The 13,821-nt window shown below is 49.5% G+C and overlaps 1 protein-coding gene and 1 pseudogene across 2 annotated transcripts in view; one reads left to right on the top strand and one right to left on the bottom strand.

Annotated features, from left to right (window-relative positions):
- Positions 1 to 13,821, top strand: part of LOC147093453 (uncharacterized) — a 290,098-nt gene that overhangs the window by 33,505 nt on the left and 242,772 nt on the right. The window lies entirely within an intron of this gene.
- LOC147093447 (uncharacterized) overlaps positions 9,356 to 13,821 on the bottom strand; it is a 420,125-nt pseudogene continuing 415,659 nt past the window's right edge. Inside the window, exons 4-5 of the transcript XR_015074667.1 lie at positions 9,757 to 10,018; positions 9,356 to 9,670 (exon numbers count right to left, since the gene is read on the bottom strand). The product of XR_015074667.1 is annotated as an uncharacterized LOC147093447 (transcript). The remainder of the gene's footprint in view (positions 9,671 to 9,756; positions 10,019 to 13,821) is intronic.

The following is a 13,821-nucleotide window of genomic DNA, read 5'->3' as shown; positions in this document are numbered from 1 at the left end:
AAAGCCCTGCCAGCGTATGGTCTGCTGTGGCGACGTCTGTTGACCCTCCTCCATCTGGCCATGCCCACCTCCCTCTCCCAGCGTCTCAGTGCCCTTTTCAGATGATTCAGCAGCAGGACGTTCCCCTCCAATGCAGCCCCCATAATAAGTGCCCACAGGAAGGTTCCCCGTTGTTAAGGCTCACCAACAGCAAGGTGATGGTCAGAAGGCAGAAGTTCATCTGCCTGCACTGGCTCAGTGGTCAAATGGCTCTCAGTGTGCAGCTCAGCAACTCTTTGTAGCTCTCGAGGAAGTTGTGCTCCAAAAATGGCTGCCGCTTTTAAACCACACCAGTCCCCTTTAAATAACGCTCCTCCAGCCCGAGAGCGACTTGGTAAGGCCCAGGTAAGCTGTCACTATTAGCGCCAGGCGCTACGGAGGGGGGTGCCACTGAATTACTGGTCCGGGGCACCCAAAAGGCGTTGCGCACTCAAATGACATCATAATCTGCCTGCGCCCATGAGCGGGCGCTAAGATTTAACGCCGGCACTAAATGCATGGTCAATATGGGGCTAGGCGCCATACGCCCACCCGGAAATTGGTTAGCGCCCCACTTTTTGGTCTCTTTAGGCGCTAATCTGTGGTGCTACCAACTGAATTTCTAGCCCTTTGTGTTTAAGTGGGGGGGAGGTAAGAAGAAGGAGAAGAAAACATCTAGGGGTGTGTGTGAGTGTGTGTGGCTCTTGTAAAAACTAGGCCACACACACCACCAGCAAACACCCCTCCCTATTGCTTGACCTGGGACAGCTGGAGCTGCCCAGGCGAAGTCATCATTTAATTATCACATTGTTAATACCTGGTGGTGGACTGAGCCTGGGCATCTCCAGCTTTATTTTCCCAGGTGAAGACATCTTCTCCCCCCACAAGAAGACCATCAATCGAGACTTATTTTTCAGAGAGTGCACCCCTGTGAGCACCCACCCACCATCTTGAGTGGAGACCCAGCACCTGCGGCCTCCCTCCTTCCCACCCCCCTTTCTCTCTTTCTTTGTCTCTCTCTAAAGAGTCACCTCATATCCATCAATTGCCCATTGAGCAGAGGAGAGAAGGCCCCTCTCCCAATTTAATCAACAAGGGGAGAGGTGTGCCTTCACTTTTAAAGCTCCCCCTGCTCAAGGAAAACAACCACTGAGGCCATTAACATCACCAGGGGCCTAGTTTTTACATGAGCCACACACACTCACACACACCCCTAGATGTTTTCTTCTCCATCTTCTTTCCTTCCCCCCACTTAAATACAAAGTCTTTATGAGAGTGCACCATGAAACACCCACCTGTAGAAGTTTTCCAACAGCTCTCCCTCCTTCTGAACAGATGTAGGATGTTCGTTTTTCTCACCTCTCTCCCTCTCCTGTAATGGAGACCAGTTGGGGAAACAGTGATGGAATGGCTTCCCTTTGTTGTTAGCTCTGGTCTGGTCTCCTGGTCTCTCCTCTCGTCTGGCACCCCAGTAGTAGCTGCAGCAGCAACAGATGTGGTCTCTCCTCCTGGACACAGAGAGAGAGACCTCACCTGTCCTCTCCTCTCCTCTCTTCTGGCACAGCAGCAGCACAAGATTCCTGGCTGGCTATCAGGGATCCCAAGATTCATTTTTTCTCTTTTATTTAAATCTGGTAGTACTTGTTACAACTCATCAATTACATGATAAATCCATTACATTCATTAACCACAACAAGGCTAAGCCTTAAAAAACAGCTTTAAGATTAACAGTACAAATACAATAATACATTTTTCCAGACAAAACCAATGTCAACAATACAGGTACCCGTAGTAAAAAACAATACATACCAGTCCTACTGGCAATCTAGTAACTCTTCATTTTTGCTTGGTATAACCTGTTGTCCTTTTTAAAATTTTAACATTCAAGTACAACAGTACTTATACAACTCATCAGTTACATAGTAAATCCATTACATTCATTGACCAATTATGGTCAACAATATAAATACAACAATAAATTTTACAGGTAAATCAATAATATTTACAGTACAAACTGCAACTATTTAATAAACCAAGAATCCGTACACACCAGTCCAACTGGCATCGTTCAATCATTCATTCCTCCATTCGTCCGTTCGTTCGCTCAAGCGTAAGTTCCATTGTGCATGACTGCATACATGTGTGTCATTTCTATCTGCGTGCATGCGTGCGTTCGTTCATCCAGCAGGCTTCGTGCTCACCAAGCGGGCCTTCATCCTGGGGAGCGAGGGCCCATCATTCGACCGAACGTAAGTTCCATTGTGTATGTGTGCGTATCATTTGTCTACCTGTGTGCATGCGTGCATTCGTTCATCCATCCGGCAGGCTTCACACTCACCGAGTGACCCCCATCCTGGGGAGCGAGGGCCCTTCATTCGGTCGAACGTAAGTTCCATTGTGTATGCGTGCATATCATTTGTCTACCTGTGTGCATGCGTGCGTTCGTTCATCCATCCAGCAAGCCTCACGCTCACCGAGTGACCCCCGTCCTGGGGAGCGGGCCCTTCATTCGGTCGAACGTAAGTTCCACTGTGTATGCGTGTGTGCGTGCATATATTTGTATCCGCATGCGTGCGTTCACTAGAGCGTTCGTTCATTCGATTAAGGAAGGCTTTAACACTAAATAACACCACAATATACAAAGTCATGCAACCATATCAAAAAATCACTTAAGACTTCAAGTGAACTACTTTTAACCAGAACCCGAAACTTCTTCAAAAAACAAGTAATACCAGTTCAACGCCAGTCCTATTGGCACTCTAATAACTCCTCATCTTCACGTGATGTTATCCAACCATATAATGTCATAATCCTTATCCACAGTCTTCAACCTTTCCACAGAAAAGAAGCCGACCACTTTCTCAAATCCCGTAAAAGAGGAAAACGAGCACTCAAATTTCCTTCTTCTTGCTGTTATCACTCACAGGACCCAGCCATCAAGACATTGGTTATTCCTTGCTGATATACCTTGTTTTGTCTTTTATTTTCCTTTTTCACTTGTATCCCGTTCTCTTTTCCCATCTTATGGCTGTTCAAGCACCAGACTATAGATAGGAACAGTCTGTCTTTCCTCCACCAAAATGGCAGCGCACAAACCCGATCCCATCACCGAAACAAAGCCTCACAGCTGCCACCAGACGAAGCACAGATGGGGCCGCTGGAACTCATTCGGGCCGGAGACCATTCTTCAACTTTAGAAACCATGCAGCATGCTCACCCACAGCATCTCCCGACTCCGCTTCTGTCGACCAGCCGCTCAGCCCTGGGCCCCCCACCTGGGGTCCTCCGTGCTGGGCCCCCTGCCTGGGGTCCTCCGCCCTGGGCCCCCTGCCTGGGGTCCTCCGTGCTGGGCCCCCCGCCTGGGGCCCTCCGTGCTGGGCCCCCCGCCTGGGGCCCTCCGTGCTGGGCCCACCGCATGGGGTCCTCTGCCCTGGGGCCCTCCGTGCTGGGCCACCCGCGTGGGGCCCTCCGTGGTGGGCCTCCCGCCTGGGGTCCTCCGTGCTGGGCCCCTCGCCTGGGGTCCTCTGTGCTGGGCCTCCTGCCTGGGGTCCTCCGCTCTGGGCCCCCCACCTGGGGTCCTCCGTGCTGGGCCCCCCGCCTGGGGTCCTCCGTGCTGGGCCCCCCGTCTGGGGCCCTCCGTGCTGGGCCTCCCGCCTAGGACACTCTCCTCTGGGCCTCCCACCCTGGGCCTTCTGCACTGGGCCCTCCGCACTGACATTCCCCGTGAGCAGCCGGGGTGTGGAGCAGCCCGTTCGCACAGCACCGAGCAGAGCTGAGCTGCTGAGAATCTCGCAGCCTCCCCTGGGGTTCATTAACCCGCTCCCTGAGCTCTCTCACCTGATGTGTCAGCGGCAGCTGCCAAGGTCCACGCATGCTCAGCTCACACTGCCCGGGTGATTGACGGGAGCTTCCGACCAATAGGGAGCAAGCGGGGCGGGGCTGGCGGAGCGAGCCGGCGGCGGGTCCTCCAACCAATCGGGGAGCCTGAGGGCGGGACTAGCGCTGGCTGATTGTCTGATCCGCAGGGCAGCGAGTTTCTCCAGTCCCTTGTTCAGGGCCCGGGGCCTAGGGAGGCTGTGGGCCTTTATTCCCTGCATTGGACATGAGGCTCTTTGTCTCACAACACACTGGCTCAGGTTTTAATAGCGACTTTTAAAATTCATCAATAAAAGCAGATAAATCTCGTGGAACAAAATATTTAATATTTGGGTGTAAAAATACTGTTATTTTTCCTCTGTGGAATTTGTTAGTTTCAGACAATAACAACGATTTGTATTTATAGAACGTATTTAATGTAGTAAAATGTCCCAACGTGCTTCACGGGAGCGTTATAAAACAAAATTTGACACCAGGTGCAAACCAAGCATATTCCCATAAGGAGGAAAGATGGGGCGTCCAAAGCTCAAGCTCCCTGGATGACAAAGGATAACGAGGTTAGAATAAAACAGAAAAAGGTTTACGACAAATGTCAGGTACAGAATGCAGTCAAAAACCAGGAGAATAGAGAGAGAGTGGGGGGAAATTGAAAAAGGATATATGAAAGAAAGACTTGCATTGATATAGCGCCTTTCACGACCACCAGACATCTCAAAGCTCTTTACAGCCAATGAAATACTTTTGAAGTGGAGTCATTGTTGTAATGTGGGAAACACGGCAGCCAATTTGTGCTCAGCAAGCCCCCACAAACGGCATTGTGATAATAACCAGGTAATCTGTTTTTGTTATGTTGGTTGAGGGATAAATATTGGCCAGGACACCGGGGATAACTCCCCCACTCTTCTTCAAAAGAGTGCCATGGGGTCTTTTACATCCACCTGAGAGCAGACGGGGCCTCAGTTTAAAGTCTCATCAGAAACAGTGCAGCACTCACTCAGCACTGCACTGGAGGGTCAGCCTAGCTTTATGTGCTCAAGTCCCTGGAGTGGGCACTAGAACCCACAACCTTCTGACTCAGAGAGCAAGTGTGCTACCCACTGAGCCACAGCTGGCACAAGGGAAAGAAGACAAGAAAAGATTAGTGGGTAATGTAAAAGGGAACCCAAAAATCTTTTATAAACATATGAAAAGTAAAAGGATAGTTAAAGGAATGGTGGGGCCGATTAGGGACCAAATAGGAGCTCATCATACGGAGGCAGAGGGCGTGGCTGAGGTACTGAATGAGTACTTAGCATCTGTCTTCACAAAAGAAGAGGATGAAGTTAATGTCGCAGTAGAGGAGGGGGGAGTAGAGAAATTGGATAAAAATGGATAGAAATGAGGTGCTAAATAGGTTGTCATCACTCAAAGTTAACAAGTCACCCAGTCCAGCTGGATGCATCCTAGATTGCAGAGGGAAGCTAGGGTGGAGATAGCAGAAGCTCCGACCACAATCTTTCAATCTCCCTCAGATATATGGGAGTGGTGCAAGAGGACTGGAGGATTGCAAATGTTACACCCTGTTTAAAAAAAGGGAAGAGGGATAAACCTGGTAACTACAGGCCAATCAGTCTAATGTCAGTGGTGTAGGTGGGCATCCTTTACCTGGTTTACGGTAATTTACCTGGTCAGGCAGCCTTTGCCACTGCACTGTGACCAATTCCAATCGGCGGTTTTGAATCGCTAAACAGCCCCCCCCTCCAGTTCTGACTTGAGGAACTTATAATTAATGATATATTAAAAACGGACAAATGGTCTGGATGCAAGAAAGTGAATTTTTATTAAAACTAAAGAAACTACACCACACCATCAAAGTAATCACGGTAAAATTGCTTAACAGGGGAAGGCAGACGGCAAAAACAAGGGATAAATGACTACAATGTTAACCTTACAATCTTAGCAACATTTCCCTTAAATTACCACCCCTTTACTTCTCACTAGATTGTCTTGCTAGTGGGTCAAAACCTTGCTCACCTGCAGTCCAAAGAGTAAGAGACAAAAAAGGGGGCAGAGGACTTCCTGGGCTTAATCTTTATACCCTGGGAGTCCCTGCTGTTTTCACGCCGAAAAGGTCCGTGCACAATTTCGCGCCGAATAATCCGAATACACAAGAGAAGGGCTTTTAACTTCCTCCATTCATACATGGAGACATCATGTAGTAGAGTCAATTTCAGTGAATGGATGTGTGTAAACAACCCATTGTGCTTGCTGTCCGATGATTGGCTGATTCAAACGGGCTACTCCCCAGTGTAAACAAGCAGCTTGTAGGTTACCGGACCCGCCCAATACCACAGGGTGACTGACAGCTCGGGCTCCATTCAAACTTACTGCAGGGCAGCGCTGAGCTTTTCATATGCTAACAGCCTGTCTGTCCTTTTCTGCTGCCTTTTAAAATTCTGTTTCCATGAGGTCTGTTCAGCCATTTTTATGCCCTGGGCAATTTAAACAGTCCAAACTCAAGAGTACACCTTTTAATAAAATGTACAATCTTAAAGTGTGCGATTTTCACAAAGTTCTTGGATTCCAGTGTGCAAGTGCTGCCTAGCTTACGAGCTTTTTAACGCAGCCTTTTGCAGTTCTGGGTATGTTTTAAAACATTGTCCAACCCAGAGACAATTTAAATCACACAAGTCTTCGTCCACGATGTGGATTAATATTTCCTGATCTGAGGGGATTTTGCGACCCCTACAGTGGTGGGTGAATGACTAGAGACCATTGTCAAGGACAAAATTGATGCGCTATCAATTACTGAGAAAGACTGGAAGTTAACATTCAAGAAGCATTTGGATGAGCACTTGAAATGCCATTGCATACAAGGCTATGGACCAAATGCTGGAAAATGGGATTAGACTGGACAGGGATGGATGGGCGGCGCAGACACGATGGGCCGAAGGGCCTCTTTCTGTGCTGTAAAACTCTATGACTCTATGACTCTTAAGAAAGTAACAAACAGGCTTTTATTAGCTAAAGAACGAAGGCATGCCTCTAGTGGTCGACCGGTCCTGAATGCCTGGGGAACTGCAGAGCAGCCGCCTTTATACCAGGGCATATGGGTGGAGCCAGGGGCGGAGCCAGCTGAGGCATGCACAGACAGGTACAACAATGGGCAAGAGTGAACAACAGTGAAGTGAACAACAGTGAACAACAGTGGTTTACCACAAAAATTAATTCTCACTTGGAGAAGCATGGATTAATAAGGGGCAGCCAGGATGGATTTGTGAAAGGTAAATCGTGTCTGATTAACCTGATTGTGTTCTCTGATGAAGTAACAGAGGGTTGATGAAGGTAGTGCAGCAGATGTTGTATATATGGACTTTCAAAAGGCATTTGATAAAATACCACATAAGAGACTTACTCTGACAATAGAAGCAGAGGGAATTAAAGGGCTGATGGTAATTTGGGTATATAGTTGGCTAAGGGAGAGGAGGCAGTGAGCAGTGCTGAGGGATGTTTTTCTGACTGGAGGGAGGTATGCAGTGGGCTCCCCCAGGGGTCGGTATTAGGACCATTGCTTTTCTTGTTAGATATAAATGACCTGGACTTGGGTATAGGTGAACAATTTCAAAGTTTATGGATGATACTATTTTCTATGTTGCCAAGTTTTGTGAGTGTAGTAGTAGCAGACTTCAGAAGGACAGAGACAGACTGTGAAATGAGCAGACACAAGGCAGATGAAATTAAATGAGGTTAAGTGTGAAGTGATGCACTTTGGGAGAAACAACAGGGAGAGGCCGTATAATCTAAATGGGACTAGTTTGAGGGTGTGCAAGAGCAGAGGGACCTGGGGGTCCATATTCACAAGTCTTTGAAAGTGCCACGGCAAGTTGGTGAGGCGGTTCAGAAAGCGTATGGGATACTTGGCTTTGCAAATAGGGCCATTGAATACAAAAAAAAGGAAGTTACACTAAAACTTCACAAATCACTAGTTAGGAACATAGGACAGGAGGAGGCCATTCAGCCCCTCGAGCCTGTTCTGCCATTCAATGAGATCATGGCTGATCTGTGACCTAACTCCATACACCCGCCTTTGGCCCATATCCCTTAATACCTTTGGTTAACAAAAACCTATCAATCTCAGATTTAAAATTACCAATTGATCGAGCATCAATTGCTGTTTGCAGAAGAGAGTTCCAAACTTCTACCACCCTTTGTGTGTAGAAATGTTTCCTAATTTCACTCCTGAAAGGTCTGGCTCTAATTTTCAGACTATGCCCCCAGTCCTAGAATCCCCAACCAGCGGAAATAGTTTCTCTCTATCTACCCTATCTGTTCCCCTTAATATCCTGAAAACTTCGATCAGACGACCCCTTAACTTTCTAAATTCCAGGGAATACAACCCTAATTTGTGTAATCCCTCCTCGTAACTTAACCCTTGAAGTCCAGGTATCATTCTGGTAAACCTACGCTGCACTCCCTCCAAGGCCAATATATCCTTCCTAAGGTGTGATGCCCAGAACTGCTCACAGTGCTCCAGGTGTGGTCTAACCAGGGTTTTGTACAGCTGCAGGGTTTTGGCCTCAGCTGGAGTCTTGTGTACAGTTCTGGGCACCACACTTTAGGAAGGATGTCAAGGCCTTGGAGAGGATGCAGAGGAGGTTGACCAGGATGGTACCAGGGATGAGAGACTTCAGTTATGTGGAGAGATTGGAGTAGCTGGGATTGTTCCCCTTAGAGCAGAGAAGGTTAAGAGGAGACCTAATAGAGGTGTTCAAAATGATGAGGGATTTTGATCGAGCAAGTAGAGAGAAACTGTTCACTCTGGCAAGTGGGTTGGTAACCAAAGGTCACAGATTTAAAATAGTTACTAAAAGAGCTATAGGTGAAATGAGGAGAATTGTTTTCATACAGAGGGTTGTTCAGATCTGGAACGCACCATCTGAAAGGATGCTGGAATCAGGTTCCACAGGAACTTTCCAACAGTAATTGGATGAGTCCTTGAAGAGGACTAGTTTGCAGAGTTCTGGGGATAAAGCTGGGGCGTGGGACTAAATTGGACAGCTCTTTCAAAGACACGATGGGCCGAATCACCTCCTTCTGTGCTGTTAGATTCTATGATCAGTGTGAAGTCGCTGGTGTGTCAGCAGGTTCCTGGGACTAGGGACAGGGTCACTGGCAAGGCTTGGAAACTAAGCAGAGCCAGGCCTGATTAGTACCTGGAGGGGTGACCATCAGGGAAGACCAGGTGCAGAAGGTCACGGAAGGAGCCCCGAGGAGGGGCGGTTGGTGAGAAGGTCATGGACGGAGCCCCGGGAGGGGCGGCTGGTGAGCAGGCCTGGGCGTTGGGTGAAGATTGTCGGACAGGAGGAATGGTGGAAATGGAATGGCGGCGCGCACAGACGCAGCGGCTTTGCTTCTCCCAGGGTGGTGCTATTTACATTTAATGTTAATGTTATTTGTACTGGACTCATGGGAGCTTGCAAGATCACATTTCGTTGTTCATGTACTTGTGCATTGTACAATGACAATAAAGTTGAATTATTATTAGGTTGGATGACTGAGTGAATCCCTTCCTACACACGGAGCAGGTGAACGGTCTCTCCCCAGTGTGAACTCGCTGATGTACCAGCAGGTAGGATGACTGATTGAATCCCTTCCCACACACGGAGCAGGTGAACGGCCTCTCCCCAGTGTGTAGGTGTTGGTGTCTCTTGAGCTCCCGGGAGCTTTTAAAACTCGTCCCACAGTCAGAACATTTAAAGGGCCTCTCGTCAGTGTGAACTCGCTGATGTACCAGCAGGTGGGATGACCGAGTGAATCCCTTCCCACACACGCAGCCGGTGAACAGCCTCTCCCCAGTGTGTAGGTATTGGTGTCTCTTCAGATCCCTGGAGCTTTAAAGCTCTTCCCACAGTCAGAACATTTAAAGGGCCTCTCGTCAGTGCGAACTCGCTGATGTGTCAGCAGGTTGGATAACTGAGTGAATCCCTTCCCACACACGGAGCAGGTGAATGGCCTCTCCCCAGTGTGAACTCGCTGGTGTCTCTTCAGCTCCCTGGAGCTTTTAAAGCTCTTCCCACAGTCAGAACATTTAAAGGGCCTCGCGTCAGTGTGAACTTGCTGATGTGTCAGCAGGTGGGATGACCGAGTGAATCCCTTCCCACACACAGAGCAGGTAAACAGTCTCTCCCCAGTGTGAACTCATTGATGTGCCAGCAGGCTGGATGATACAGTGAATCCCTTCCCACACACGGAGCAGGTGAACGACCTCTCCCCAGTGTGTAGGTGTTGGTGTATCTTGAGCGCCCCGGAGCTTTTAAAACTATTCCCACACTCAGAACATTGCAAGAGTCTCACCCCAGTGTGAACTCGCTGGTGTCCCTTCAGCTCCCCAGAGCTTTTAAAGCTCTTCCCACAGTCAGAACATTTAAAGGGTCTCTCGTCAGTGTGAACAAGTTGGTGTTGCTTTCGTTCCCCGGGGCTTTTAAAGATCTTCCCACAGTTAGGACACTGAAATGGTCTCTCATCAGTGTGAACAAGTTGGTGTAGCTTTAGTTCCTTGGGGCTTTTAAAGCTCTTCCCACAGTTAGAACATTGAAATGGTCTCTCATCAGTGTGAACAAGCTGGTGCCCCTTCAGCTACTGAGCGCTTTTAAAGCTCTTCCCACAGTCAGACCATTGTAATGGTCTCTCATCAGTGTGGACAAGTTGGTGTTGCTTTAGTTCCCCAGGGCTTTTAAAGCTCTTCCCACCGTCAGGACACTGAAATGGTCTCTCATCAGTGTGAACAAGCTGGTGTCCCTTCAGATACTGAGCACTTTTAAAGCTCTTCCCACAGTCAGAACATTGAAATGGTCTCTCATCAGTGTGGACAAGTTGGTGTTGCTTTAGTTCCCCGGGGCTTTTAAAGCCCTTCCCACAGTCAGGACACTGAAATGGTCTCTCATCAGTGTGAATTCCCTGGTGTGTTTGCAGGTGGGATGAACAAACAAATCCCTTTCCACACATGGAGCAGGTGAACAGACTGTCCCTGGTGCGACTGCGCCCTTGAAATTCCAATGCAGACGGGGAACTGAATCCTTTCCCCCCGTCCCCACCTTTACCCGGTTTCTCCCCGGTGTGACGGTGCACGTGTCTCACCAGGTCAGGTGATCGGCTGAATCTGCGTCCACAGACTGAACACGTGTGCAGTTTGTCTGCGTTGCGATCCCTGCTCTCTCCTTCCATGTGCAAAGGCCGATGATATTCAGTTCCTGATGAATCCAGCGACTCTGTCAGATCTTGACATAATGTTTGGTCTGAGCTTCCCGCCTGTAACTGCTCCACTTCTATAACCCTGTTAATTGAGATCAGAAAAGGATCAGAGGCAAACTGTTGTTTAATTTTCCCCTTTCCGAACCTAGGGGCAGTGACGCTGATTTTCAGGCCCCAGCTGCTGCACAGGTTGGTTGAAAGGATCAGCAGTAATGGCGGCTGTAATACCCACAAGCCCCCACGCTCCAGAAAGCACTCTGTTGACTCTGAGTCCCGTGCATGTGCTCATGGCCCCCGCGCTCTCCCTCCTGCTCTACAATCGCCCGTCCCGATCGGTCCGCAACACGCATGCTCAGCACACAAAACCCCGTGGTTGGAACATCGGGCGTGCATGCAGAGCCGCAACATCTGGTACGCGTGCGCGGCTCAGGTGGGGGCGAGTCGATGTTTCGCCTCAGCCGCCAGAGAGTTGCGCATGTGCAGGACGACCCAACATTCTTCCCGTGAGCAATCACTCCCTCGTTTCTTTAATAAAAACAGAAAATGCTGGAAATACTCAGCAGGTCAGGCAGCATCTGTGGAGAGAGAAACAGAGTTAACGTTTCAGGTCGATGATCATTCGCCAGAACTGCTTGCTCTTTAGTGTTAACCAGTGGCTCAGTGGGTAGCAATCTCGCCTCTGAGTCAGGAAGTTGCGAGATCATAGTCCCACTCCAGAGACTTGAGTACAAAAATCCAGGCTGACACTCCAGTGCAGTGCTGAGGGAGTGCGGCACTGTCGGAGGTGCCGTCTTTCAGATGAGATGTTAAATTGAGGCCCTGTTTGCTCTCTCAGGTGGATGTAAAAGATCCCATGGCATTATTTCAGGAAAGAAAGACTTGCATTTACATAGTGCCACCAGATATCCTAAAGTGCTTTACAGCCAATGAAGTACTACAATGAAGTAGTCACTGTTGTAATGTGGGAAAGAGCAGGGGAATTATCCCCAGTGTCCGAGCCAATGTTTATCCCTCAATCAACATAAAAAATGATAGATTATCTGGTCATTATCACATTGCTGTTTGTGGGAGCTTGCTGTGCGCTAACTGACTGCCACATTTCCTACATTACAAGAGTGACTACACTGCAAAAGCACTTCATTGGCTGTAAATACTTTGGAACGTCCGTTGATGGTGAAAGGCGCTATATAAATGCAAGTCTGTCTTTCTTCACTGATCTCACCAGCGACCTCTTCTGGCGGTTGGTTGATTGACAGCCGAGAGTCCGCGCATGCGTACAGAGAACGGCGGTTTGGGTCGAGTCCGGCACAGCGACCCCTCCCGGTCACCAAGGGCAACAACTGCGCATGCCCAGTGGAGACCAGCCCCCTCCCCCACTCGGAGCTGCGCCTGCGCACTCGGATCCTGCCGGATGGAGTCAGCACGGGGCCATTCTGGGGAAAGGCCTTCGTGTCGGTTCCAGAGTCGCGATCGGTGATGCAAAGTGAGTTTTCTCCACTCCGATTGGGTGGAGAATGACGCGGGGTGGATCGGGAGAGAATAGAGAGAAATAGAAAAACCTCAGAGTCCGCGAGGCCCCGGACCGAGCGGCGGCACTTGGACGCTGCACGTGATCTCCTCGGGGACACGTCACCCGGGCCCGCGGCCTGATTGACTGCAGCTTCCCACCAATAGGGAGCGAGCGGGGCGGGGCTGGAGGAGTGAGCCGGCGGCGGGTTCTCCAACCAATCGGGGAGGCCGATGGGCGGGACTAGCGGCACCCAGTGGGCGGGGCTGAAGGAGCGAACCTGCGGTGGGTCCTCCAACCAATCGGGGAGCCCGAGGGGCGGGGTGTGCGAGTCCCAGTGGGCGGGGCTGGAGGAGCGAGCCGGCGGCGGGTCCTCCAACCAATCGGGGAGCCCGAGGGGTGGGTCTAGCGCCGGCTGATTGTCTGATCCGCAGGGCAGCAAGTTTCTCCAGTCCCTTGTTCAGGACCCGGGGCCAGGGGAGGCTGTGGGCCTTTATTCCCCGCATTGGACACAAGCCTCTTTGTCTCACAACACACTTATAAGAAGTCACACAACACCACGTTATAGTCCAACAGCTTTATTTGAAATCACAAGCTTTCGGAGCGCTGCTCCTTCGTCAGCTGACTTCAGACTTCACCTGACGAAGGAGCAGCGCTCCGAAAGCTTGTGATTTCAAATAAAGCTGTTGGACTATAACCTGGTGTTGTGTGACTTCTTACATTTGTCCACCCCAGTCCAACTCCGGCATCTCCACACCATCACAACACACTGGCTCAGGTATTAATAGAGACTTTTTAAATTCATCAATAAAAGCAGATAAACCTCGTGCTTCTGTGGAACGAACTTTCTAATATTTTATAGAATCATAGAATGGTTACAGCACAGAAGGAGGCCATTCGACCTGTCGAGCCCGTGCCGGCTCTCTGCAAGACCACTTCAGTGAGTCCCACTCCCCGCCCTTTCCCCGTAACCCTGCACATTTCTTTCCTTCAGATACTTATTCAATTCCCTTTTGAAAGCTGTGATTGAATCTGCCTCCACCACCCTTTCAGGCAGTGCATTCCAGATCCTAACCCCTCGCTACATAAAAAAGCTTTTCCTCATGTCGCCTTTGGTTCTTCTGCCAATCACCTTAAATCTGTGTCCTCTGGTTCTCGACCCTTCCAGCAATGGGAACAGCTTCTCTCTA

This window comes from Somniosus microcephalus, unplaced genomic scaffold (genome assembly GCF_052327205.1).
Source record: "Somniosus microcephalus isolate GS21.2 unplaced genomic scaffold, FLI_Smic_1.0 unresolved_chr1, whole genome shotgun sequence".
In the NCBI taxonomy this organism is placed as follows: Eukaryota; Metazoa; Chordata; class Chondrichthyes; order Squaliformes; family Somniosidae; genus Somniosus; species Somniosus microcephalus.
The sequence above is the reverse complement of the archived record's forward strand: the minus strand, read 5'-3'. Positions and strand labels throughout refer to the sequence as shown.